This window comes from Mauremys reevesii, unplaced genomic scaffold (assembly GCF_016161935.1).
Source record: "Mauremys reevesii isolate NIE-2019 unplaced genomic scaffold, ASM1616193v1 Contig22, whole genome shotgun sequence".
In the NCBI taxonomy this organism is placed as follows: Eukaryota; Metazoa; Chordata; order Testudines; family Geoemydidae; genus Mauremys; species Mauremys reevesii.
The window spans coordinates 333,048-360,190 of NW_024100832.1; the positions used below are offsets into that span (position 1 = coordinate 333,048).

A 27,143-nucleotide genomic window follows, 5' to 3' on the forward strand; every position below is an offset into this window, starting at 1 on the left:
GATGAATTCATAGAGGTTAAGTCCATTAATGGCTATTAGCCAGGCTGGGTAAGGAATGGTGTCCCTAGCCTCTGTTCGTCAGAGGATGGAGATGGATGGCAGGAGAGAGATCACTTGATCATTGCCTGTTAGGTTCACTCCCTCTGGGGCACCTGGCATTGGCCACTGTTGGTAGACAGATACTGGGCTAGATGGACCTTTGGTCTGACCCAGTAGGGCCGTTCTTATGTTCTTAGGAACGTATGCCAAGACAGCACCAGAACAGCTGGGTACGAACACATCCCACACAGATAACAAGGAACAGGCAGACCCAGCCTAATGACAGTATAAAAGCACAATATGATGAATAGACAATATGGAAGGATAATATGATGGACAGACAGTATGATGGACAGATTTGTTCGAAACGACCTGGGCCAGGAGAAAGGCAGTAATGCGCAAAGGGGCTGCACCTCAATGTGTCAGGAGCGATGAGTAATCTGTTCTGCACCTGTGTATAAGAATACGTACCGGAGAGCACATCTTTGTCCGGCCTAGGGTGCAGTGGAAAGCCCCACCACTGACTGAGCTGTGTCCATTGCAGGGAGCACCACACCAGTAGCTACTGACAACAGGAACCAGCTCAGACTCCCTTATGGTAGGGGTCATGGCGTCCATTTTTACAGGCAGCTCTAAAAGGTTGTGTTAAAGCAGGCAATTAATAAAACTTATTTAAATGTGTCAGTACGAATGTGTCCCCTCCTCTATGCTTGTGTGAGTAAAACATGGTACATGACATGTCTCCACAGACGGCTCTGTTAAATAACTATATTACACCCCCCCGGAAGTTGGGAGCTTTGGTGGGGTGACTGCTACCATAAGGAAGTCTGAGCCGGTTCATTCTTCCATTTTGTCCTTTTCCAGATTTTCCTCTTGAGATCTGTGTCTCAGACACGAGCAAAAACAGCTGATGCACGATAGACTTACTCCCACAGGGCTACCGACGTGTAAGTTCTCAAAGGCCTCTAGACAGGCATCTGGGACAGGTGGGATCACAGAAACCCCCTGGGAGCTGCCACCTGATGTGCCGAGACTACTGCTACCCCTGCTTTCCCTGCCAGCTCAGGACTCCAGCACCCTGTCCTGCTAAGCCAGACACTCCCGTCTGCTCCAACACAGACCCGGGGTATGAATTACTTGCCCCAAGCTGCAGGTTTACCTGAAAGCAGCTAACAGAAGTGTGCTTGTCTTTAGCACCCAGATGCCCAACTCCCAATGGGGTCTAAACCCAAATAAATCCATTTTACCCTGTATACAGCTTAAAATGTGCAAATCTATATCTAATCAAACTGAATACAGATAAGATCCCCACCAGTTCCACAATGCTCCTTTGACAGACTAATCTCCTTTTAGCCTGGGTCCAGCAATCACTCACACCTCCTGCAGTCACTGTCCTTTGTTCCAATTTCTTTCGGGTATCCTGGGCTGGGGGTGGGGGCTCTCTCTTTAGCCAGCTGAAGACAAAATGGAGGGCTCTCCCAGGGGTTTAAATAGACTTTCTCTTGGGGGTGGAGACCCCCTCCTCACTCCTGTGCCAAGTCCAGCTCCAAGATGGAGATTTGGAGTCACCTGGGCAAGTCACATGTCCATGCATGACTCACAGTTTTTACAGGGAGCATCCATTGTTTACATGCTACCTTGAACTTCCTCAAGTAGACTTCTTATGTGGATTGGAGCATTCCAAGACCCATTGTCCTTTCAGTGTTTCTTGATTAGGTACTTAATTTCAACATTCCTTTCCCCAGGAACTGACCAAATGCTCTACTAAGGTTATTTAGAAATCAAGCCGGTACACAGCCAACATTCATAACTTTGAATACAAAAATGATACATGCACACGAATAGGATTAATACATCCAGTAGATCATAACCTTTATGGAGATATGTGACGTGGCATATGTAGCATAAAACACATTCTAAGCATATTTCCATAGAGCCTTATGGGAGGTACCGTCACACCCTCCCCCTGAGCTTACTGCCAGAGACTTGGACACTGTCCATGGCGGAGGCAGTACATGTAAAATCCCTGTTTGTTTTTGGTCACACTCCTTTCAAGTACCTTTAAACCATATGATGTCATTCCTAAGGGTCCTAGCCAGTTTTGGGGGTCCTGGTCCTCAGATGCCAGAAAACAGGTTGGGGTGTAGTATTGTTAACAGAACGCAGACAGCGATATCTGTTACCGTGGAGGCGTTTTGGCATTTAGCCACCAATGCCATGAGGCGGCGTGCCTCAGTTTCCCCTCCTACACAGCAGCATGGGGCTGTTATGCTTTTGCTGCTGTTCCAAGCTTCCAGACTGTTTACAGGCGTAGGCTGAAAAGTAACATGCTTGTGGGGCTCTCCTGTCTCCATCCCTAGCATGTACAACAGTTTCTTCCACAAAGCAGGTATGTCCCACATCTTTAAAGGGTTTAACACTAGGACGAATTCCTTTGTTTTATCCCATAGGCGAATTAGCAAAAGACACAAGGTTAACAGCAAATCTACGGTGGACAGGCTTCGTTCACTCAGTTTGACTCCTTGAGTGTCTATTGCATTTTCCCAGCTCTCTGTAGCCTCTGGTAGGCACTCTGTCTCTTTGGAGAAGGCTTTTAATTCAGGCAGGTGGTTGAGCCTTTGGCAAGGAGAGGGTGCACTGCCACCATGCCTGCCCTCGGCCCCTCCCTCTGGAATGTCTCTGGGCTGGACCGCACTCCCTTGTGAAGTTCCACCCATGCAGAGATTCCCCACCACCCCCATCTTGGAGAGAGAGTTTTATCTCTTACAGGTGCAGCAAGAACTCCACCTTTCAATGGGGGGCTCTGGACCCCTTGGGCACCCCACTTTCTGTTCCCAACAGGCCAGCTGGATGGACTCCCCCGTTCAGGAGATCTGACCCCCAGGTTTCCCTTACAACATGAACCATAGGAGAAGGGGCTGGCATTTTAAATGCAAACTTTTCACCCTCCTCCTGGGAAAGTCCCTTCCCACAAAAGGTGGGCGGACTCTCTGCCCCCCCTTCCATCTGGGCTTCCCTCTCTGGGCTCCCCTCTGGGTCAGACACTCCTGTGTCCCCCGAAAGGGAAGGTGACCCTGGTCCAACTGTGGGCTCACAGCTACCAGCTATGGCAGACTTTTCACTGGCCAGCAAAATTCCCCCCTTTTCACTCAGGTTGGGTTTGCTTCCAGCTACAGAGATCTTGGGGTCTGTTTCCACCACTGTGGTCACCAGGACCCCAACTTCCACCTTTGGGACACACGTCTCTATGCACCCCAGGGCAGGCCCTGCCCTCTGCTGACCTGCAATTTCCTGGCAGTCAACAGCTGTGGTGGCCCCCCTGTTACAAGGTGGTTCCTCCCCCTCCCCTGGGGAGATGATTACGGGACAGGAGCTGGCTTCGTCCAGCCCCTCCCTCTGGAACTTTCCTTGAGCCCCGGGACTACAGGAACTGGCCACAACCATCCCTGCCCCCAAAGCTGCATTCTTTACTGCTGCAGAGGAATCTATGAGACACCCTCCTATTCCCCCAGCAGTCCATGTGACTTCACCCCGCACCGACCCCGACTGCTAACCAGCCCTGGGACAGATTCTGCCACACTAAAGAAATCGTTTCCCAATAGAAACGGTGCAAAATTGTGTGCCACCGTTGCAACAGTCAGTTCAGCCTGCAAATCCTTAGTTTGCATGTGTACTTTAGCTAAAGGTGCAAAGACTTTGTAACCCGCTAACAGCTCTAATTCTGCCATTTTACCTGGCAACAAATCCTTCTTCTGGATAAGGTCCCTCCTGACCACAGAAATCTCAGCACCCGTGTCCCTCAATCCAAGAAGCACTGCACCATTCATTTTAACAGCATGCATATGCTCCTTGCTTGGTTGTGTGGAGCAAGCTTTACAAATCCTGGGTGGAAAGAGGCCACAGCCTGGCTCTGAGAAGCCGCAGCTTCATGTGTTACTTGTTGCCTGTTTCCACTCAAAAAGGGGCACTTAGTCCTCAGGTGCTCAGTTGACTTACAATCATAGCACCTCTTGGGCTCCTCTGCTTGCACAGGAAATTTGGGACGAGTTCCAGGGGAATTGGGAGGTTCCCCAGCCTCCTTTTTCCCAGGGGTAAAATGGTGATTCTGCTTCCCCCCAAACCTGTACCCCTCTCCCAGTGGTTTATGTTTGATTGCAGCTTGTGCTTGCTCATAAGAGTCTGCATACCCAGCTAATTCACCCACTGCATTTACCTTTTTGTCCCACAAATACTGGTTTACATATTCCCTGCACATATTCAGGAAGTGTTCCTGAGTAACCAGATCACACATCCCTTCGAAGCTTGTAATGCCCTTCCCCCACACCCACTTGTCTACCAAATCTCTCATTTCATTGGCATAAGCCACATTACTCAATCCAGATCCCCTCTTAAGACTCCTGAATTTAACCCTGTAGGTTTCAGGTGTAATCTGAAACTCTTTCAAAACCAGATCCAATAGGCATCTTACTGAATATGTCCAGAGCTCTACCAGTCCATTTTGCTATCAATGTGGTCATCTTTTGATCTTCAGGGATGGCATGCAGGGTGCCCAGTCTCTTGAAGGTGATGAAATATTCAGCGATATCACTGGATTCCTCATACTGTGGACACAGTTGCTCCCATTTATGAATTTTTGGGGAAGTGGAGCCAGCAGGTGGAGGGTTTTGTCTCTTTGACTCCATTACAGCCAGTTCATGCTTCTGGGCCTTTCTCTGGGTCTGCATAGCTCTCTCATGGGCAGCCTCTTCCTGGCTTTTCTACCTCCATCCTTGCTGTCTCTGCCTCCATAGCTCTCTCGTGGGAAGCTGCTTCTGCCTCCACCCTTGCTGTCTCTGCCTCCATAGCTCTCTCGTGGGCAGCCTCCTCCCTCTCCATTAGTCTTTTATGTTCATTTTCTTTCTCTTTTGCTTCCAGTCTAGCCAACTCTAGTTTGTTAGCTGCTTCACGGCTAGTCATTTTCCTGCTTTCTTCTTCTGGGCCACATCCCCTCTGCAGTTCACTGAAAGTGGGATGCACTCAGCTCAGGGGATTCTTCGTTAACAGAGACTTTCACAGTGCCCAGTGTTCAGCCTTTCTGGGCAATTTGCACCCTGTGCAGTTTTAGCATCTTCAGATCTTGTCTCTTACTTATTTTGCTTCCTTTTCTGTCCCTACTTCCCTTACCCAAAATAAGCAAACAGAAAACAACAAACCAGTAACCACTTGGTCTGTTCTCCAGCCACCGACCACACTCAAAACTCACTTAAAATCACTACCAGTACCTCAAAGCAATCAGATGTGCACAGATTCTGCTGACTACGCCACTGTGACAGGTTGGATCACAGAAACCTCCTGGGAGCTGCCACCTGATGTGCCCAAACTACTTCAAGTCCTGCTTTCCCTGCCAGCACCCTGTCTTGCTGAGCCAGACACTCCCGTCTGCTCCAGCACAGACCCAGGGTCTGAATTACTTGCCCCAAAGTTGCAGGTTTACCTGAAAGCAGCTCACAGAAGTGTTCCTGTCTTTAACACTCAGATGCCCAACTCCCAATGGGGTCTAAACCCAAATAAATCCCTTTTACCCTGTATAAAGCTTATACAGGGTAAACTCATCAATTGTTCACCCTCTATAACACTGATAGAGACATAGGCACAGTTGTTTGCTACCCCAAGTATTAATACACACTCTGAGTTAATTAATAAGTAAATAGTGATTTTATTAAAGACAGAAAGTAGGAGTTAAGTGGATCCATGTAGTAAAAGACAGAACAAAGTCAGTCACCAAGCAAAATAAAATGAAAATGCGCAAATCTCTGTCTAATCAAACTGAATACAGATAAGATCCTCACCAGTTCCCTTTTACAGACTAATCTCTTTTTAGCCTGGGTCCAGCAATCACTCACACCTCCTGCAGTCACTGTCCTTTGTTCCAATTTCTTTCGGGTATCCTGGGCTGGGGGTGGGGGCTCTCTCTTTAGCCAGCTGAAGGCAAAATGGAGGGCTCTCCCAGGGGTTTAAATAGACTTTCTCTTGTGGGTGGAGACCCCCTCCTCACTCCTGTGCCAAGTCCAGCTCCAAGATGGAGTTTTGGAGTCACCTGGGCAAGTCACATGTCCATGCATGACTCACAGTTTTTACAGGGAGCATCCACTGTTTACATGCTACCTTGAACTTCCTCAAGTAGACTTCTTATGTGGATTGGAGCATTCCAAGATCCATTGTCCTTTCAGTGTTTCTTGATTAGGTACTTAATTTCAACATTCCTTTCCCCAGGAACTGACCAAATGCTCTACTAAGGTTATTTAGAAATCAAGCCAGTACTCAGCCAACATTCATAACTTTGAATAAAAAAATGATCCATGCATACAAATAGGATTAATACATTCAGTAGATCATAACCTTTATGGAGATGTGTTACATGGCATATGTAGCATAAACACATTCTAAGCATATTTCCATAAAACACGTTCTAAGCATTATTTCCATAAAGCTTTATGGGAGGTACTGTCAAAAGCCTTATGGGAGGTACTGTCACAGCATCATCAAGCTGTTGAGAGGTTTTCAGAAAACAAACAGTGTAAGAACCCCATTGCTTGTTTTTAATTTATGCAATCCCTGGTTCTTAGCCCCATTACACCCTATCCTCGACCATCGCTTTTTAAACATTCATTTACCTGAGCGACATCTTTTCCGCTCACCTTGTCTGCCTGTGACTCCCCCAAGCCATGATCACCTCTAGGAAGGTGAATAATGAGAGGCCGTCACACTCATCAGGGTTCCTAACAAGGGTTTCGGGGTCAGATTCCAACGTATCCATCAACGGTTGAGTCAAAGGGTCCTCCTTGGAACTGTCATTGAGGTAGCGCTTTCTCCACACAAGTCTAAAGGTGCTCGGGGTTAAAACAAAGTCCGAAGTTCTCATGGGGGTGGTAAAGGAGTCCACGTTTCCTCTCAGTAGCCTTTCCACAATTTCTAAAACACGTGTCCTTGGTAAGAGATGGCCTCCTCTGCCCGGAGCTGGGACTTATGGGGTAATGGTGCTGCTCTCTGATTGGCAGAGGGCATTGGGAGGGGTTCTTAGAGGGGTCACACGACCCACTTCCGAACAGGTCACCCCACCCCAGAACTCACTCTGATTGGTCAAATCTCCTCTGAGGGCAGTCCTATCAGGGTGAACCCCATCCTGATTGGTAGAGGGAAGTAGGCGGAGTTCTTAGAGGGGTCACATGACCCACATCCAGATGGGTCACTCCACCCCGGAACTTGCCTTGATTGGTCAAATCTCCTCTCGGGGTGGTCCCCAGCGGCTGAAACCCTTCCTGATTGGTAGAGGATGGTCACATGACACACCTTGCTTCTGGTCATGTGGCATCTTGACCCTGGGAGTAATACCCCCCGGAGCGGGACTTTTGGTGATAGGTGGGTGGGGTTTAAGGGGTCAAGTGGCAGAGTTTAAGGGGTCAAAGGGTGCGGTTAGGGTTTGTTTCATGGTATACTACCTATACTACTCAGGTTTACTGTACCATACAGTTTTTGTCTTGTTCATTCCGATCAGGTAATGTTTTTCTGCTGAAGGAACATCTGCCTTTGTGTGTGTTAAGATTCTCCCTAGAGGTCTCAGCAACAGCTTTTGTGGGTTGCTTATTTATGCAAAGAGGAGATCTTGAACGAGATTCCATGGGTTCAATAGTTGTTTCTGCTTGGCACCGTTGAGTATCATCTACCTGCAATACAAAGAAAAAAATTCTCATGCTTTAGTGGTATGGGAGAACCTTGTTAATTACCAGCAGGAAGTGAAAGACCCATTCCAAGCGACTGAATAATATGAATTAGCAGACACACGCTAAAAGCAAGAATCTTCAATGTTTATAGTTATCACTCTGAAAATACAACAGCGCTATGCAGAATGCTTTACAGCAACTACCTACTCCTCACCATGTTCAAGTTTAGAATGGACATTATTATCCATGCTTTACAAATCACAAGTCACATAATTTAACAAGGTATAGGCAAAGCTAAGGAGTAGTACACAGGAGTTCCCTGTCTAGTCTCTTCTTACTCAATCACTAATCTGCAGAACTGTATTTTGAGATATGTAATTTAAGTTTAATTACTGATATTTCATGATGAATTTGTAAATGTCCTATAGTTTATTCTGTAAATATGATAGCACTTGAAAAAGTTGTTTAGTCCTGAAGCATTTACATTGGCCTGCCGAGGCTATCCCTCCAAGGGGAGGGATAGCTCAGTGGTTTGAGCATTGGCCTGCTAAACCTAAGGTTATGAGTTCAATCATTGAGGAGGCCACTTAGGAATCTGGGGCAAAAATTAGTCCTGCCTAGTGAAGGCAGGGGGCTGGACTTGATGACTTTTCAAGGTCCCTTCCAGTTCTAGGAGATTGGTATATCTCCAATTATTACCTTACCTTATATCCTGTCCAGACGTATTATGAAATATTCAGGAGAATGTCATGTCATTCTAAATGTTTAACATAATCTTCACAATATGTTTGTTGTGATGGTCAACACTAGCTTTGTAAAACTGTTGAAAAATTTCACAATGTGTACACCTTTGGGGTTATCTCAAATTCCAGTCCCCACCGCTATCACAATCGTCCTTGTCTCTCCTGCACTCCCCACCAAATTCTGACATGATTTTAGCATCAGTTAGATAAAACTTCAGTAGTTATAAATGTGAGCTTCATGACAATTGAAATCCTGAATGCCAAAGCTTCTGATAGTCTAGGTAATTGGCCCCAATTCTCATTCCACTTACACTGATGTGGGTCCTGTGTGCGAGGTGAGCATCAGGGCTTATTCTTCTAGTGCCAATACTTATCAAAATAAAAGCTGTTAAAATTTTGATGTCAAGTGGAAAAAGGGAAGACAGTCCTTACACTTCTGTCATTATAATAGTAGCTTGAGAAATATAAGGCTAAATCTAAAAATAAATTATTTTTACCACTGAAAGCAGAGAATGTGGAAGCATTCCTTATTAGACCCAAGAGTTGTGGGGATAGTGTGCCGCCTCTCTAATTGTTCCTTCACTCTAACAGTGTTTTTCTAGCAATGGGCAAAATCTCAGATTGCAGACATGCAGTGACCAGTGTCTGGTTGAGGCTATCACAATACGAGCATTAAGACAACGTTCAGTACCAGAACTTCTAATGAAGGCAATCAATTTTCCTTCCAGTGTCCTCAATAATAAAAAGCAAAGGATAAAAATCAAGTTTGCATAAGGACTGAGAAAAGACTTCAGGATCAGGCCCTAAAAATGAAAACTCTGGGAACAGAATATCTCTTTAAACAATTTGTTGAAGTATGATTGTTTTTGTAGAGATTGTTATTTAAAGAATGATCTTGTGTGTTGTTTAAATTGGCTAAGTTCACAGCAATGCAACAGCAAAAACAGAATTGTTACCAACATATATTACTGGCAAAGCTAATAGGACCATTTATTATTAAGGGTACCTGACTCCTCCCATTACAAGAAGATCCTGTTTTCTGCTGCTTCTAACTTTACAAACTTTAATTGCTTGGGCTGAAATTTTCAGGGGTGGGGGACAGAAGCAGAATTTCAGCCAAAATGGTTAAGCTATTCCCAAGATCTGGCAACTTTTCTTTGAAAAACTCCATGTGTTGGGGCGGGGACCTGTAATTTGGCAGGGAGTGGCCTTTGTGCAGAGAATGTGCTTTTTGCCATCCCCATGAAAACCTGCCCACATTTGGCCAAATTATAAGCCTTTGAAAAAAATCACAGTTCACAGATACTCAGAGAGAATTCTTAGATTTTTAGCAGCTAAAATCTCTGAAGATTTCATCCTCGCTGAGTATACTTGAATCGCGCACAGCTCTTAGTGCTAACCAAACTGTGCATGAGCTATTCCCCACAGAGTGACTGCACATGCGCCATTTCCCCATAGCTCCTGGAGGTGAAAACACGGCACACTGTGCCATCCCCGCAGAGCAATTGATATGCTCCAGCCCAGGCCTCTAAGGATCAAAGCCAGAGTTTCCCTGCAATGGTTCTTCCCAGCTGCTTTGGTTCAGGCACCAGAACTGAGAGCAGGAACTTTTCTCTTAATAAACTCCCAATGATCCCTCCAAGCTGCTGCACAAGCACGCTGGTGGAGGAAGATACTGGACTCAAATGCAGAGGGGACAAAAGACAAATGGAGGGGCGGGGACAGGAGGGGCAGACTGGGACAAGGAGTATGCCAAGATTGGGACTGGAATGGGGGTGCGGGGAGGGGGCCAAGGACAGGGAGCTGGTAGGCAATGCTAGGACTGGAAAACTATGAGAGAAGGCCAGGGAAGGGGAAAGGAATGTAGAGGAGACATTGAGAGAAGACACAGAGCTATGAGGAGGAGGAGGAGGAGGAGGAGAAGAAGGGAGTTTGCAGGGGGAATTTGCAGGGGAGACTAAGAGACTTAGGCAGAGGAATTGACAGGCTAGTGAAGGGAGTGGGTGGTGTTCTGCTGGTGTTCTGGTGCCTGTTGGGGTTTGTTTTGCTGTAGGTGGTGGTGGTTTGCTTCGGTTTGTGCTTCCTGGACTAACAGGTTTTAGGTGGGAAGGCTATGACCGATACAGAGGCAGCAGTGAAAGACAGAATGAGGATGACTGGATATGGAAGCTGCTGCATGTACATGATCCTGGAGGGGGTACCTGAAAAGAGTTTCGTCTGCCTGACGTGCCGACTGATAGAGCAGATGGAAGAAAAGATCCGAGGACTGGAGATGCAGGTGGAAACTCTGGTCGAGTTTAGAAGGGGGTTCGAGTGGATGATGGAGCAAAGACATGAGGAGGCTGAAGGGAAAAGCTCAGACTTGCAGATGGAAGCAGGACCAAAGAATTCTGAGGGGAGACTGCTGGGTGAGGAAAGTGGACGGTGGAAGCACGTGACTAAGAGAACCAGGCAGAGAAAAAGACGGGCCAGTGAAGGAGAAATAGAGCTCAGGAACAGGTTTGCAGAGTTGGAAAATGAAGAAGACGCTTAATGAAATTGAGGCTCAGGTGATCTTCAGTGGGATTCTGCCTGTTCCTAGAGAAGGGCAACAGAGGGGTGACAAGATTATGGCGATCAACAGATGGCTCAGGCAGTGGTGCTCTAAGGAGGGCTTTGGGATGTACGGCCACTGGGAAGCATTCATGGACAGAGGACTGTTCTCTCGGGATGGACTTCACCTGAGTAAGGAGGGAAATAGACTTCTAGGATGGAGGCTGGCACAACTGATTAAGAGAGCTTTAAACTAGGAATTTGGGGAAGATGGTTGGGAGATGTCCAGGTAATCTCCAAAATTCCCATAAAAGGGTAATCTCCCTTCTTAACATTGAGAGGGAAGAAAACAAAGTAAGAGAGGATACAGCCATGGGTCGGAGAATGGAAATAAGGAGGAAGGGTAGTGTAGATACCAGTCTAATAGGTGATACTGGTGGTAGAATGTCTGTGCCTAACCGGGTAAAGAATGTCAGTGAAGCCAAATGGCAAAAATTAAGATGTTTGTACACTAATGCGAGGAGCCTAGGTAACAAAATGGAGGAAGTAGAGCTACTGGTGCAGGAAGTGAAACCGGATATTATAGGGATAACAGAAACATGGTGGAATAGTAGTCATGACTGGAGTACAGGTATAGAAGGCTATGTGCTGTTTAGGAAAGACAGAAATTAAGGCAAAGGTGGTGGAGTAGCATTGTATATCAATGATGAGGTTAACTGTAAAGAAATAAGAAGTCATGGAATGGATAAGACAGAGTCTATGTGGGCAAAAATCACAATGGGAAAGAAAGCTACTAGAATCTCCCCTCGCCGGGAGCTGATTTGGATATGGATAGAGACCTCTTTCATGTTTTTAATGAAGTAAACATTAATGGGAATTGTGTGATTATGGGAGACTTTAACTTCCCAGATATAGAGTGGAGGACAAGTGCTAGTAATAATAGTAGGGCTCAGATTTTTCTGGATGTGATAGCTGATGGATTCCTTTATCAAGTAGTTGAAGAGCCAACAAGAGGGGATGCCATTTTAGATTTGGTTTGGGTGAGTAGTGAGGACCTCATAGAAGAAATGATTGTAGGGGACAACCTTGGTTCGAGTGATTGTGAGCTAACTCAGTTCAAGCTAGATGGAAGGATAAACAAAAATAGATCTGGGACTAGGGTTTTTGATTTCAAAAGGGCTAACTTTAAAGAATGAAGGAAATTAGTTAGGGAAGTGGATTGGACTGAAGAACTTGTGGATCTAAAGGTGGGGGAGGCCTGGAATTACTTCAAGTCAAAGTTGCAGAAACTGTCAGAAGCCTGCATCCCAAGAAAGGGGAAAAAATTCATAGGCAGGAGTTGATGACCAAGCTGGATGAGCAAGCATCTCAGAGAGATGATTAAGAAAAAGCAGAAAGCCTACAAGGAGTGGAAGACGGAGTGATCAGCAAGGAAAGCTACCTTATTGAGGTCAGAACATGTAGGAATAACGTTATAAAGGCAAAGGCCAAAAGCCATGTAGAGTTGGACCTTGCAAAGGGAATTAAAACCAATAGTAAAAGGTTCAATAGCCGTATAAATAAGAAGAAAACAAAGACAGAAGAAGTGGGACCGCTAAACACTGAGGATGGAGTGGAGGTTAAGGATAATCTAGGCATGGCCCAATATCTAAACAAATACTTTGCCTCAGTCTTTAATGAGGCTAATGAGGAGCTTAGGGATAATGATAGGATGACAAATGGGAATGAGGATATGGAGGTAGATATTACCACATCCGAGGTAGAAGCCAAACTCAAACACCTTAATGGGACTAAATTGGAGGGCCCAGATAATCTTCACCCAAGAATATTAAAGGAACTGGCACATGAAATTGCAAGCCCATTAGCAAGAATTTTTAATGAATCAGTAAACTCAGGGGTTCTACTGGACAACTGGGGAACTGCTAACATAGTTCCTATTTTTAAGAAAGGGAAAAAATGTGATCCAAGTAACTATAGGCCTGTTAGTTTGACATCTGTAGTATGCAAGGTCTTAAAAATTTTTTGAAGGAGAAAGTAGTTAAGGACATTGAGGTCAGTGGTAACTGGGACAAAATACGACATGGTTTTACAAAAGGTAGATCGTGCCAAACCAACCTGATCTCCTTCTTTGAGAAGGTAACAGATTTTTTAGACAAAGGAAACGCAGTGGATCTAATTTACCTCGATTTCAGTAAGGCACTTGATACGGTTCCACAGGGGAAATTATTAGTTAAATTGGAAAAGATGGGGATCAAGATGAAAATTGAAAGGTGGATAAGGAACTGGTTAAAGGGGAGACTACAACAGGTCATACTGAAAGGTGAACTGTCTGGCTGGACAGAGGTTACTAGTGAAGTTCCTCAGGGATTGGTTTTGGGACCAATCTTATTTAATCTTTTTATTACTGACCTTGGCACAAAAAGTGGGAATGTGCTAATAAAGCTGGGAGGTATTGCTAACACAGAGAAGGACCGGGATATCACACAGGAAGATCTGGATGACCCTGTAAACTGGAGTAATAGTAACAGGATGAAATTTAACAGTGAAAAGAGCAAGGTCATGCATTTAGGGATTAAGAACAAGAATTTTGGTTATAAATCAGGGACGCATCATTTGGAAGTAACAGAGGAGGAGAAGGACCTTGGAGTATTGGTTGATCACAAGATGACTATGAGCCGCCAATGTGATATGGCCATGACAAAAGCTAATGTGGTTTTAGGATGCATCAGGCGAGATATTTCCAGTAAAGATAAGGAGGATTAGTACCGTTATACAAGGCACTGGTGAGATCTCATTTGGAATATTTTGTGCAGTTCTGGTCTCCCATGTTTAAGAAGGATGAATTCAAACTAGAACAGGTACAGAGAAGGGCTACTAGGATGATCCAAGAAATGGAAAACCTGTCTTATGTAAGGAGACTCAAAGACCTTGGCTTGTTTAGCCTAATCAAAAGAAGGCTGAGGGGAGATCTGATTGCTCTTTATAAATATATCAGAAGGATAAATATCAGGGAGGGAGAGGAATTATTTAAGCTTAGTACCAATGTGGACACAAGAACAAATAGATATAAACTGGACACTAGGACGTTTAGAGTTGAAATTAGACGAAGGTTTCTAACCATTAGAGGAGTGAAATTTTGGAACAGTCTTCCAAGGGGACTAGCGGGGGCAAAAGACATATCTGGCTTCAAGACTAAGCTTGATAAGTTTATGGAGGGAACGGTATGATGGGATAGCCTAATTTTGGCAATTAATTTGGCAATTGACCTTTGATTATTAGCAGGTAAATATGCCCAGTGGTCTGTGATGTGATGTTAGATGAGATGGGATCTGAGTTACTACAGAGAATTCTTTCCTGGGTGCTGGCTGGTGAGTCTTGCCCACATGCTCAGGGTTTAACTGATCGCCATATTTGGGGTCGGGAAGGATTTTTCCTCCAGGGCAGATTGGCAGAGGCCCTGGAGGTTTTTCACCTTCCTCTGCAGCATAGGGCACGGGTCACTTGCTGGAGGATTCTCTCACCTGGAGGTCTTTAAACCACGATATGAGGACTTCAGTAACTCAGACACAGGTTAGGGGTTTGTTACAGGAGTGGGTGGGTGAGGTTCTGTGGCCTGCGCTGTGCAGGAGGTCTGACTAGATGATCATAATGGCCCCTTCTGACCTTAAAGTCTATGAGTCTAAGAGAACTGGGGCTGGCTGAGCAGGGAGATTGGGCCAAGGAGCCTTAATTCCAGCATATACGAATATTTGAGTGCTTTTGCGTGTAATCCATATATGCACGGGCACCCCCCCGCTGCTCTAGGCATCCAGGCCTTTCAAGAAATAATCAAATATTTGGGATGAGCATTAAAGTGGGAAGATTGACCTCATTCCCATTTACCAAGTTAATGAGCACTTGGCATGAGATCACAGATTTGATCATACCAACAATTTTAAGTTTACCATTATGCCCAGATCTTTGTTATGTGCCAAGCTTTATTCATTTTATTTACACTGATGACCTTGTCTTCACTATATTCATGGCAGATATAAAGGAGGTATGAATAACACGGCATATCTTCAAACTCACTTGGAGAGATAAATACATTATGTGGATTTCCCATGCCCTGCACATTCAGATACATTTTGACGATCAGTTACCTTTGGTGATTTGCTGCCACCAGCTGTCGGTTTAGAGATCTTGGCAAAATTATCTGACCTGCCTTTCTGTAAACGTTGGCCATATGGTGACAAATTTTGGCTTTGAGCAGCAAGACGGGGACTGGTCTTTAGGTTTAGCGCTGTTCTGCGCAAAACACAGAGGTTGGTTTTCCCAGTAGGAATATCAGCAAAGCCTGAAAAATAAACAACAGCCATGAACCACAGTTGATTAAATTACTTTATTGTTCCAATCAATCTGATCTTGCTCAATTCAAGATGGAGATGACAACGGGTAATAATTTAAGAAAGTAAAATGGCATTTACTCACTGAATAACATAGAATGGGGGAATGATTAGGACTATCTTGCGTTCCTAGAATTTTATAGGTGAACTCAGGCAAGGGTGTGGATCTGTGCAACAGCAACTCTACTAAAATGGCAAAAAGAGTTTTCCCCAAGCAAATGTTCTCTTTTTCCTTTAAAGGGACACCATTAACTGGAAAATCATTTCCATCTGAAAACGATGTCTCTCCTATTGTTCTACATAGAGCCGGCCAGAGGGAGACAATTCTGTTTTGCGACCCCTTTCGAGGTTTCAGAATTTGTTTTTATTCTAGATTGGAATGAAAACATAAGCCTTTCAAATGCTTTCATAAAATGAAATTGAATCAAAAAACATCAGGCTTTCAATTTGGGGGCCTTCCTCCCTGCCCAGCAAAAACTTTGTCCGAATCAATACATCTCCGTAATACATTTCGGCATTGACAATGCAGCACATTTCAATGAAAAAACATTTAGCTAAAAATGTTTAAGCAAAAATTTCCCCCCTTCCTATCAACCAGAAGAAAAAGGTGTTTTATATTGGGAATGGCTGGGCCTAGAATCCCTCTCTTGCAACCTATACGAGGGCTGAATTTGGCCAATGATGTCCAAGTTTTTACAATGCTTCCAAGTCACACCTATGACAACACGATTATTTAGATAAGCGCGCTGCGCTCTCCCCAGTGTGGACCGTTCTCCTCTAAAGAAGTAACAATGACCTTTTCTGACCAGCTCCGGGAGTCCGTCTGGCTCATACTCTTGCTCGTTGTCCTGGGTCAGTGAATGTGCCACCTCATCAGCACCTGACCAAAGGAAAGAGTCATTACCTGTACAAATAACTTTAAGGAGACTCTGGAAAGATGCGTTTAGAATGCAATGATCTCAATCATTCATTTGTTAATGAAGTACATAAGATGTGTGTTTGTGCAACCACAGTCAACTATACCAGAGCTTCAGAAGCTATACTGATTTATGAGGATCTGGCCCCTCATCTGAATCAAATGTAATAATGGATGTTTTGAAAACATGTGTTCTAAATAAATGCATTAAGGTTAGAAACAGGATCATGATTAAGGCTATGTTTTAGTCATGGGTATTTTTAGTAAAAGTCATGGACAGGTCACGGGCAATAAACAAAAAGTCAGGGCCCCGTGACCCCTCCATGACTTTTACTGAAAATACCTGGGATTAATCTTACCGCCTGGGAGAGGGGACGCTCCTGAAGACTGCTGGGGAGTGGAGAGAGAGAGCAGGGCAATGCTGGTGCAGGGGGGGAAGGGGTGGCTCAGGCCCCACCACCACTAGTCCCAGACTGCTGCTCCAGGGACCGTGCCTGGGGCTGACTGAGCAACGGGCTTCCCCAGCTGCTGGGATCCTGGGATCAGCTGCACCAGCACTGCAAAATTCACAGAGGTCACAGAAACCGTGACTTCCATGAATGATTTGCAGCCTTACAATCATTCTAGTAGAGCACTTCCTTCTTCAACTACCCCAGACTTGGCTTGTGCTCCTTTAATAGAGCATTATGGTCGCAATTTGTTTGCAACATTGCTTTTCCTTCCCAGCTGCTTACAGGATTGCATCCATGTCTTCAGTTTACTGTGAGCGAATCCATTTTGCTTCTTCAGTTGATCTAAAGCCTTCAGATTGTCTAGCTATAAAATAAAAAAAAAATTTTAGTTGCTAATAGGAAAATTCATTCTTCTGTCTAAGCATTATACTCTCACTAATGGCATCTCACCTGCCATTAAAAGTTCAGTGCAACTAAAAATCCAAACAAAAGTTATAATATGAATTTGTACAGTAGAGTTCACTTAGTAATATACAATTGAATTATAGCAGCTTCTAATTCCAACAGAGAAACATTAAATCATGTTTATTGGAAAGCTACGTGTGTAGATTTCCTTGATAGAGAAATCATAATCTAAATATAATATTCAAAATAACCAAATGACAGAACCCAGCCGAATAGCATGTGGTCCAGGCATGTTTGTCCACCCTATGTGCATTGGGGTGCCAAAATAAATGGATGGTAGATATCTGGCAGCCTTATAAAACGCACTTCAGGATAATGTAAATATCAAACACAGTGCTCCATCAGCTGGGCATGGAGTGAGTACTGTAACTCAAGCCTGCTTGCCACAACACCGGCTCCACACTGTGCTACATGAGTGCTTTTTGATGTGTATTTCTGAAGCGAGAGCATAGAACTACAGTCCTCATTCACCACAAATGGAGGTAGAAAAAGATTGTAGGCTAGAAAATGCAGAGGGAATTGATAAGAAAAAATTCACCTAGATGGACAGGTTTAAAAACGTTTCCCCTTCTGCTCGGCAGTAAACACCAACCTCTTCTGGGCACACACTGTCTAAAGTGCTCTTTAATCCTTCAATGCTGAGCAAGCCTATGGAGAGGGGGAGGAGAGTCCAAACTCCTTTCCTTGGTAAAGCCTGGGTCCTTGACCTGATAAACGGACAGGGACAATTCCCACTCCATTGTGACCTAAAATTTGGGACCCCTTCTCTGCTTGAAAGAGGGTCCCAGACTGAAAAGCAGAGATGAACAAATTACATTACCCTGCCACCTGAGAATGGGCTTCACAGAAGTAACACATCTCTCTGCACACCCAGATATACTCGGGTGGGAGAGAAGGGAGGCAGTGAGTCTGATACAGAGCACTCCAGGAGACCCGTATATAGGAGAAAACCACAGCAAACACATCCTAAGGGTGCGTCAGACTACCCGCCCTATCGTGAGTAGCGATCGATTTATCGGGAATTGATATATCGCGGCTCATCTGTCTTGTTGGAGAGACTCTAGTTAACCTTTATATGGATTCAGAGCTTATCCAAAGCTCATGGCCATGGCTCAAATATGCATTAAGTGTGATCTAGGTATTAAGGGGAACATTAACATTCCGTGCTGCTTGGTGGGTATTAAAAAAGCTGTTTTCTTTGCTCAAAAAAGGGGTGTGAGATGCGGGACAGGTTTAAATTGCAAGCTCTGAGTCTGTACCTATTAGAAAACGCAGCTCTGATGGCCTCATAGAGTGGAGTTTGTCACTGTAGTGGTGTTGGTAACATTAAAACAGGGTTAAGCCCAGTAAGAAAAAAAAAAGTCTGGATGTGCAGCACTGGCTAGTAGTCCTCAGGAGCTTGTGAATTACTGTCTTAAGACCCTCTATATATTCTACTGTTAACTTGAATTAGAAGCCTGGCACGATGATATTTGAAAGTAAAGAATCTATTTAACTCTGGAAAAAAAAATAGGTAGAAATGTGTATCTCACATTTTCATCTCTTCCGCATAATTCTGGGTCTCCTTCAGAAACTGTTAAGCTGTTTTCAGTTCTTCTTGCAGCTGATGGATTTCTAACACGGCTGCTACTCTGAAACTTAAATATTAGTCATGAATAGATCTTCAAACACAATAAAGAGGACAGTTAAATTTTACATCAAATAAAAACTCAGCATCACCACATCCATTTGAATAGTTCAGATATTAAAAATCCTACTTTGTCGAGTTCTGCTCATAGAGCGTCGTTGGCTTGCTGCAAGTCCTGGTTCATCTGGTCGCACGGCAGATCCCCTGTCAGTAAGTCATGTAGCTGACCAAACACTTCCTAGAAATGTAGAAGATTGGGGGTGGGGTAGGAGAGAGAAACACACTCCTGTTACATGTTTCTTGTCAAGTTACTATAACTATTAACACTGGAAAGCGCGGGGGAGGGACTGTAAATCACCTCTGTAAAAAGTTACTAATTACACTAATTACACTCTCTGACAGAAGCAAAAAGAGTTTAAAACCCATTTTTAAGTAAAGCATAAATTCTGTTATGGACACTAATGGCCATGACTCACTTTGGCCAATCAGAGTAGCCTACTTCATCTGCTACACCAATACAGGTGGATCAAAAAAATACTAGCAAATAATGGAATGAAGCTTATATATCGATTCAAAAGTAGATCTCCATAACAACATTGAGCATTACAACTAAGCAACCAGACTAAGCCCCAATAATCATGATCCTTTGGAGTGGGGGGAATTCCCTTCTTTGCTATGATAACATGTTTAGTTTATTGCTGTCAAAATGTTTTTCATGAGGAAAATGCCTTAGTTATTTTCAATTTGACTTCACACACGACTGGGCAGCAACAGAAGTTTGTAGAGGGGCACTGACTCCTCCCGCCTCAGGTCTGGGGGAGCAGAACTTCACTAATGGACACCTCCTAAGACCCTTAGGTATCTAGCCCATCTCCTGCAATCTTTAGGAGATGCAAAGTCGATATCCATCTGGGTATAATTCGTTTTTGAAGCTTCTTCCCAGCCCCACTGTCCTTATGGTTGGGGCTCTACATGAATTTGAGAGGGGATTTATATGGGGGAATAGGGCTCTGAGGGCACGGGACTTTTAGTAGGGGGTGTTGGGTTGGTAAGGAAAAGAGAGGGCTCAGTGGGGGAGCAGAGAGTGGAGGAAGATAGGGAGGGAAAGCACTAGTGGTGTCTCCTGGCAACAAAGCTCTCTGCCAAACTTCTCTCGGCAGCAGCTGCAGGACTCCCCTCTAACAAATCATAGCAGGTTTGTCAGCTGGAGAAGGTAGTGAAGTGCTAGTGCTTCCCCTCTGCTTTCTCCTAAGCACCCTCCTATCCTCCAGCAAGACACCTGCTCCATCCCATGTCCTCAAGCACCCCCACAGCCTGTTCCCACTCTCATTGCCAGCCAGAGACCCATCCTATGAAGTCCCCACCCTCTTGGATCCCAGTGATCCATTTCCCCAAATCTTTATGTCTCCCCACCCCCTTATTATATTCAGCCTCTCTGCCCTCAGACCCTTTCCAAAGCCCCACTCCTACCCTGGGTTGGCCTGCCAGGAGCAGAAGAATGCAGGCGAGGAGGGTCAAACTCAGGAAGAAGTGAGCAAATTATTAGCAAAATGTTCAAACTTTTTTCTGATTTTATTTTTGTCATCGAACTATAAATTAGAGGTGAACAAATTGGTAGCCTGCCTGCCCAGCCTACCTTGAAGAAATACGGATTCACTTCCTCTTACCAAGTTACAACCACCAGACTACTATTATCACCAGCTAGGGAACATGGCTTTAGTCAACTTAATTCGTGGTAGGCCAGTAAATTGTTTCACTAACAAATACAGACCCATTCAAGGAACTGAGAGGGCGTGGGATCAGCAGGGCCCCATGTACCGGCGCATAAGCACAGGGCTCCAGAGGTTGCCAAAGCCGGCCCTAGGGGTACCATTACAGGGAAAAAATTCTGACAGCGTGCACGTGGGCGCGCACACATCAAATATGGAATCGTCAGCGTTTTTTCTTCTACATGGACAAATACTCAATGAACAATTTGTTCACTCTGGTAATAGCAGTCTGGAGGCAACTTTAAACTTGTGAAAAAATGGGTCTCGTCTTACCTTTTCCTTTTCTTTTATTTTCTGTTCTAAGGACCGACGATTATTTTCGACAAATTGTCTCTGATGACTCAGTAGGTCGTCCATTTTTTGCTCCAACATTTCACGCTATACAAAGTTTAATCATAAATCACAGCGATGCAAGGGTAATATTTATTATTTGTACTACAATAGCAATCCCACCCCCGCAATCAGGATTGAAATCCCACTTTAGTAGGCAGTGTTTAAAAAAAAAACAACAACAAAAAACGACATACATACGAGGAAGTCATGGTCTCTGCCCCAAAACTGCTTACAGTGTTCCATGACTTAGTGAACACTCACACAGGTATCCCATACCAAACTGAGAACAGATTACACTTGGCTAGAAGACAAGTGTGTGCTGAAGTTTTAATACCGGTAATTGTTTAGGCACAGGAGATAAATTCAATGCAACTTTAAATTTACAGAGAATCGGCACATTGATTGATCAGAAAAAAATTACTGAACTATTTTGAACATATTTACTAATATAATCTGCAATTCAATCGGATTTCAAACTCATGTAAAGAAGCTAGACTATAATAAGAAAAGCTCTCAACAGTCACATCTAGAGGTTATGGTGACAGAGCTATGCCAGTAACTCAGGTAATTTACAAGTAGCATCATTGTGACATCAGAAGCAGCAATCAATCAATCTTTCCTCTGCACTTTGCTATCAGTCAGTGAAGTGGAGAGGGCTTATTCACAGGTCAAAAGGTCTCATTGTTAAATTACTTGAACATCTGTATACAAACATGGTAATAACCCTGGATTGACTCATTGTCCCTGGCCTCAACCTACTCCCAGCCAAGACCTTCTCTCAATGGGATCCTCACAGAGGTAGCAAAGAACCGCCATTACCGTACCTCTGCAGAGGCAAATTCTTAACCCCCATTCATATGATGGTATAATCTTCAGCATCCTGTATATAGGATGTAGGAAGCAGCAGAATTTTCTAACAAGCAGCAGCATTTTCGAACATTCTTAAGTAGGCAGCAGAATCTGCATGCATAGATAAAATCCCTGACAGCAAAGGGTAGGTGACAACCATCACACCTCCAGAAGACGTATGTGGTGGTGCCTTTCCCCACGGCAACATAACTTCTTTAATCTAAGTGTGTATGGAGGGGCAGAAAGGGGATGGGAAAAGAGTTAAGCTAAAGAGAAATATGAAGAATCGTGGAATCCATGACTTGCATGAGTTATAATGTTCTACCCAATGCACACGGAAATTGTGGAGCTGCAACAATTGGCAGAGGCCAAAACATTCAGCTGGACTAACTTCCCCATGTTAAATAGGGTGAAAAGCCAATGATTTTCAAAGAAGGAGACAGTGGTGCTGTTAAAACGTCTTTTTATGACACTTTCAAATGGCTTTAGGATATATAAAATATCTGTGTTTCTTAGATATTTGTTATCGTTATTCACTCTACTGCAATAACAATACTGCATTGCTAGCTGCCTCATTAGAGAGCTGGCCTGCTATTTGTTCAGTCTATCAGAGCAACTTATCCATAAAGGAAAAGTTTTCAAGGTGCAGATCTTCCCCACAGCACACACCCACCTAACTGGTATTAAAAAAAAAAATTAAAAAAATGAAAAGGTAGGGGAAAAAAGGAACCAATCACTAATCCCAAAAGTCATAGAGCAGCAGATGATCCACTAGTTTCCATGGTTCTCCTGCTACGTTGTCCAGTATATCAATGCAGTGGCTGACCCACTAAACCAAACAACCACTTCATGCAGTGGCAAGGAAGCTCCTGCAGAGAAAGGAAGTGCTGTGCAGGCTGCTGAAATCTTGCCCACCCTATCCCATATAGCAAAGTGTAGGCCTCTTCATGGATATGGAAAGATGGGGCCAAATAAGGATTTGCCTCTTAATGAAAGGCTGGGTTTGACTGGCTTTATTTCTTTACTCTTATCAGTGTACACCTGTTTGGCATCTGTTTTAGCTAGCAAAAAAAAATCCATTTTATATGATTAACACACGTTTGCTCCACTAATGCAAATTATTTCAACGTTTCAATTATATCAGTACTATAGCCACAGAAATTTCTTGGCTTCCTTGCACTGAATACAAGAGGGCCTTTTCCCCCTTGATTCTTCTGCAGCAAACCGGAGAGGTCTTGGAAGGATCCTTCTGAGCACTTTAAAACTCTTCAGTAAGGTGTGTGAATTCTTTCCTGTCATGGAAGGGATCCAGAGGTACCACCAGAATTTAGAGGGTCCAAAGGATAGAGAAAAAATCTGTCCTGGATCATGCAGGTCTGTGACTCTAAGTGGACAGCACTGTTCTGTTTCCTTGTTTATGTACCAGCCTCACAGACTGCAATACAATTCTACTAATAGGCCTTATTAACTTCTGCCTGTGCTGGTGCTGCATAAGCAAAAGTATGAGATGTTTTAGCTCACGTAAAGCTATTTAAGTCTTTTAAGGGCATAGGGAAATGGTGGACTTAAATATACAGTAGAACCTCAGAGTTACCAACTCGGGAATGGACGTTGTTCGTAACTCTGAACAAAACATGATGGTTGTTCTTTCAAAAGTTTACAACTGAACATTGTCTTAACATAGCTTTCAAACTTAACTATGCAGAAGAAAAAATGTTGCTTTCCCTTCATTTTTTAGTAATTTAACACAGTACAGTACTGTATTTGCCTTTTTTTGCGGGGGCTGGGGTGGGGTGGGGTAGAAGGGATGTGTCTCTGCTGCTGCCTAATTATGTTCTTCCGGTTCCAAATGAGATTTGTGTGGTTGACTGATCAGTTTGTAACTCTGGTGTTTGTAACTCTGAAGCTCTACTGTAAATTTTGGAGCCACCATTAGCAAGCACATACATAGTTAAGCTTTGTTGGAGAACTATGTAATGAATTGTGTTAGTGAAATATGTACTAAGTAATGTTAGAGAAATTATTATATACAATTCTGGAAGAAAATAGGAATGTTTGCTTTTCATATGTAGTTCTGCTGCTTGAGATCATCAGATTTTGCTGAAACAGTCTGTAAATCAGAAAATTGGTTTTTGTGTCTCATTTATAAAGTTCTTGACCAAGCAGATAGCAGGGTATAGAAGAGAGCTGTTAGCTTTCAGTAAGTCAGGTACAATCCCTCAATCCCCCACCCGTCCATTCAACCAGCTAACAAGTTTTTTTTTTAAATCACAATATTAATAAAATTCACTGCTTGTTCTCTCACCTTATTCTTGGCTTTGATTATTTCAATGACAGAAGACCCCAAACTCTTCATATATTCCATAGTTACTAATATAATTTGCAATTCAATCGGATTTCAAACTCATGTAAAGAAGCTAGACTATAATAAGAAAAGCTCTCAACAGTCACATCTAGAGGTTATGGTGACAGAGCTATACCAGTAACTAAGGTGATTTACAAATAGCATCATTGTGACATCAGAAGTACCAACCAATCAATCTTTCCTGTGCAATTTGCTCAGTAACTCAGGTGATTCATAAGTAGCATCATTGTGACATCAGAAGTGGCAACCAATCAATCTTTCCTCTGCACTTTGCTATCAGTCAGTGAAGTGGAGAGGGCCTATTCACAGGTCAAAAGTTCTCATTGTTAAATTACTTGAACATCTGTATACAAACATGGTAATAACCCTGAATTGACTCAATGTCCCTGGCCTCAACCTACTCCCAGACAAGACCTTCTCTCAATGGGGTCCTCACAGAGATAGCAAAGAACAGACATTATTGTACCTCTCCATAGGAAAATTCTTAACCCCCATTCACATGATGGTATAACCTTCAGCATCCTGTTTATAGGATGTAGAAAGCAGCAGAATTTTCTAACAAGCAGCAAAATTGTACAAGTCAGGTACAACCCCTCATCCCCCACCCGCCCATTCAACCAGCTAACAAGTAAAAACTCAAGGCCACAGAAACAGATGAGTACGAAGAATAAAAATTGCAGTTGTAATGTAAGTACAACTGCATGCAGCCAGGGAGCGTGACAGCAAGGAATAGCTGCGTTGGGAACTACACAGCTGTAAGTACGTTTTAGCAGGATAAGCAAAAAATGTATTAATCTGGGTTAGTTATTGTGATTTATGCAGGCGAATCTTTTAATTAGGGGGTTAGAGTAGAATATATATGGATAAAGACACGGATGAGGTAGCTTCCTCTACTGAGTCTGCGCAAAGTTACAGAACAGAGGATTAAAAAAATTAGATGCTTGACATAATAGTGGAGAAGAGACAGAGGAAAAATAGCCAAGCATAGCAGAGATTTGAAAAGAGTCACCCTGTCCCCAAGAAAGATAACTTGAGCACTTCCTTGTCTTGCCTTATCTTTTTTGCATGTTTATGTAATTCATACGTGATAGTAGCATTGTCTAAAAACATATATAATAAAGGTTAAAATAAATTGTTTAAGCCTAAATTGAAGTGGATTTGGTTTTCACCCAACAGGTTGACATTTGCATTTAAAGTGGAACTAAAAATCCCTGTTTCACAGTATAATAAATGAATCTACTTTCCAAGTTTAGCAGAGTTACACTTTAGATTACATTAATTTTTTGCATAAAATAGTTTCTTACTTTGCCAGATAAATGTTTTTTTTTTAAATCACAATATTAATAAAATTCACTGCTTGTTCTCTCACCTTATTCTTGGCTTTGATTATTTCAATGACAGAAGACCCCAAACTCTTTATATATTCCATAGTTACTAATATAATTTGCAATTCAATCGGATTTCAAACTCATGTAAAGAAGCTAGACTATAATAAGAAAAGCTCTCAATAGTCACATCTAGAGGTTCTGGTGACAGAGCTATGCCAGTAACTCAGGTAATTTACAAGTAGCATCATTGTGACATCAGAAGCAGCAATCAATCAATCTTTCCTCTGCACTTTGCTATCAGTCAGTGAAGTGGAGAGGGCTTATTCACAGGTCAAAAGGTCTCATTGTTAAATTACTTGAACATCTGTATACAAACATGGTAATAACCCTGGATTGACTCATTGTCCCTGGCCTCAACCTACTCCCAGCCAAGACCTTCTCTCAATGGGATCCTCACAGAGGTAGCAAAGAACCGCCATTACCGTACCTCTGCAGAGGCAAATTCTTAACCCCCATTCATATGATGGTATAATCTTCAGCATCCTGTATATAGGATGTAGGAAGCAGCAGAATTTTCTAACAAGCAGCAGCATTTTCGAACATTCTTAAGTAGGCAGCAGAATCTGCATGCATAGATAAAATCTCTGACAGCAAAGGGTAGGTGACAACCATCACACCTCCAGAAGACGTATGTGGTGGTGCCTTTCCCCACGGCAACATAACTTCTTTAATCTAAGTGTGTATGGAGGGGCAGAAAGGGGATGGGAAAAGAGTTAAGCTAAAGAGAAATATGAAGAATCGTGGAATCCATGACTTGCATGAGTTATAATGTTCTACCCAATGCACACGGAAATTGTGGAGCTGCAACAATTGGCAGAGGCCAAAACATTCAGCTGGACTAACTTCCCCATGTTAAATAGGGTGAAAAGCCAATGATTTTCAAAGAAGGAGACAGTGGTGCTGTTAAAACGTCTTTTTATGACACTTTCAAATGGCTTTAGGATATATAAAATATCTGTGTTTCTTAGATATTTGTTATCGTTATTCACTCTACTGCAATAACAATACTGCATTGCTAGCTGCCTCATTAGAGAGCTGGCCTGCTATTTGTTCAGTCTATCAGAGCAACTTATCCATAAAGGAAAAGTTTTCAAGGTGCAGATCTTCCCCACAGCACACACCCACCTAACTGGTATTAAAAAAAAAAAATTAAAAAAATGAAAAGGTAGGGGAAAAAAGGAACCAATCACTAATCCTAAAAGTCATAGAGCAGCAGATGATCCACTAGTTTCCATGGTTCTCCTGCTACGTTGTCCAGTATATCAATGCAGTGGCTGACCCACTAAACCAAACAACCACTTCATGCAGTGGCAAGGAAGCTCCTGCAGAGAAAAGAAGTGCTGTGCAGGCTGCTGAAATCTTGCCCACCCTATCCCATATAGCAAAGTGTAGGCCTCTTCATGGATATGGAAAGATGGGGCCAAATAAGGATTTGCCTCTTAATGAAAGGCTGGGTTTGACTGGCTTTATTTCTTTACTCTTATTAGTGTACACCTGTTTGGCATCTGTTTTAGCTAGCAAAAAAAAATCCATTTTATATGATTATCACACGTTTGCTCCACTAATGCAAATTATTTCAA

The 27,143-nt window shown here is 43.3% G+C and overlaps 1 long non-coding RNA gene across 2 annotated transcripts; it reads right to left on the reverse strand.

The window, feature by feature from the left end:
* Window positions 1-7,293: 7,293 nt before the first annotated feature.
* Window positions 7,294-25,617, reverse strand: LOC120393542. 2 transcript variants are annotated; one of them, XR_005592066.1, is made up of 8 exons: window positions 25,545-25,617; window positions 20,902-21,006; window positions 18,990-19,097; window positions 18,765-18,893; window positions 17,050-17,131; window positions 16,196-16,279; window positions 15,157-15,350; window positions 7,294-7,742 (listed from the first exon to the last, which is right to left on the reverse strand). It is a non-coding gene; the product is annotated as an uncharacterized LOC120393542 (long non-coding RNA). The 2 variants fall into 2 exon arrangements; XR_005592065.1 differs by lacking the exon at window positions 25,545-25,617 and adding an exon at window positions 24,116-24,275 and having other exon boundaries at window positions 7,295-7,742.
* Window positions 25,618-27,143: the final 1,526 nt, after the last annotated feature.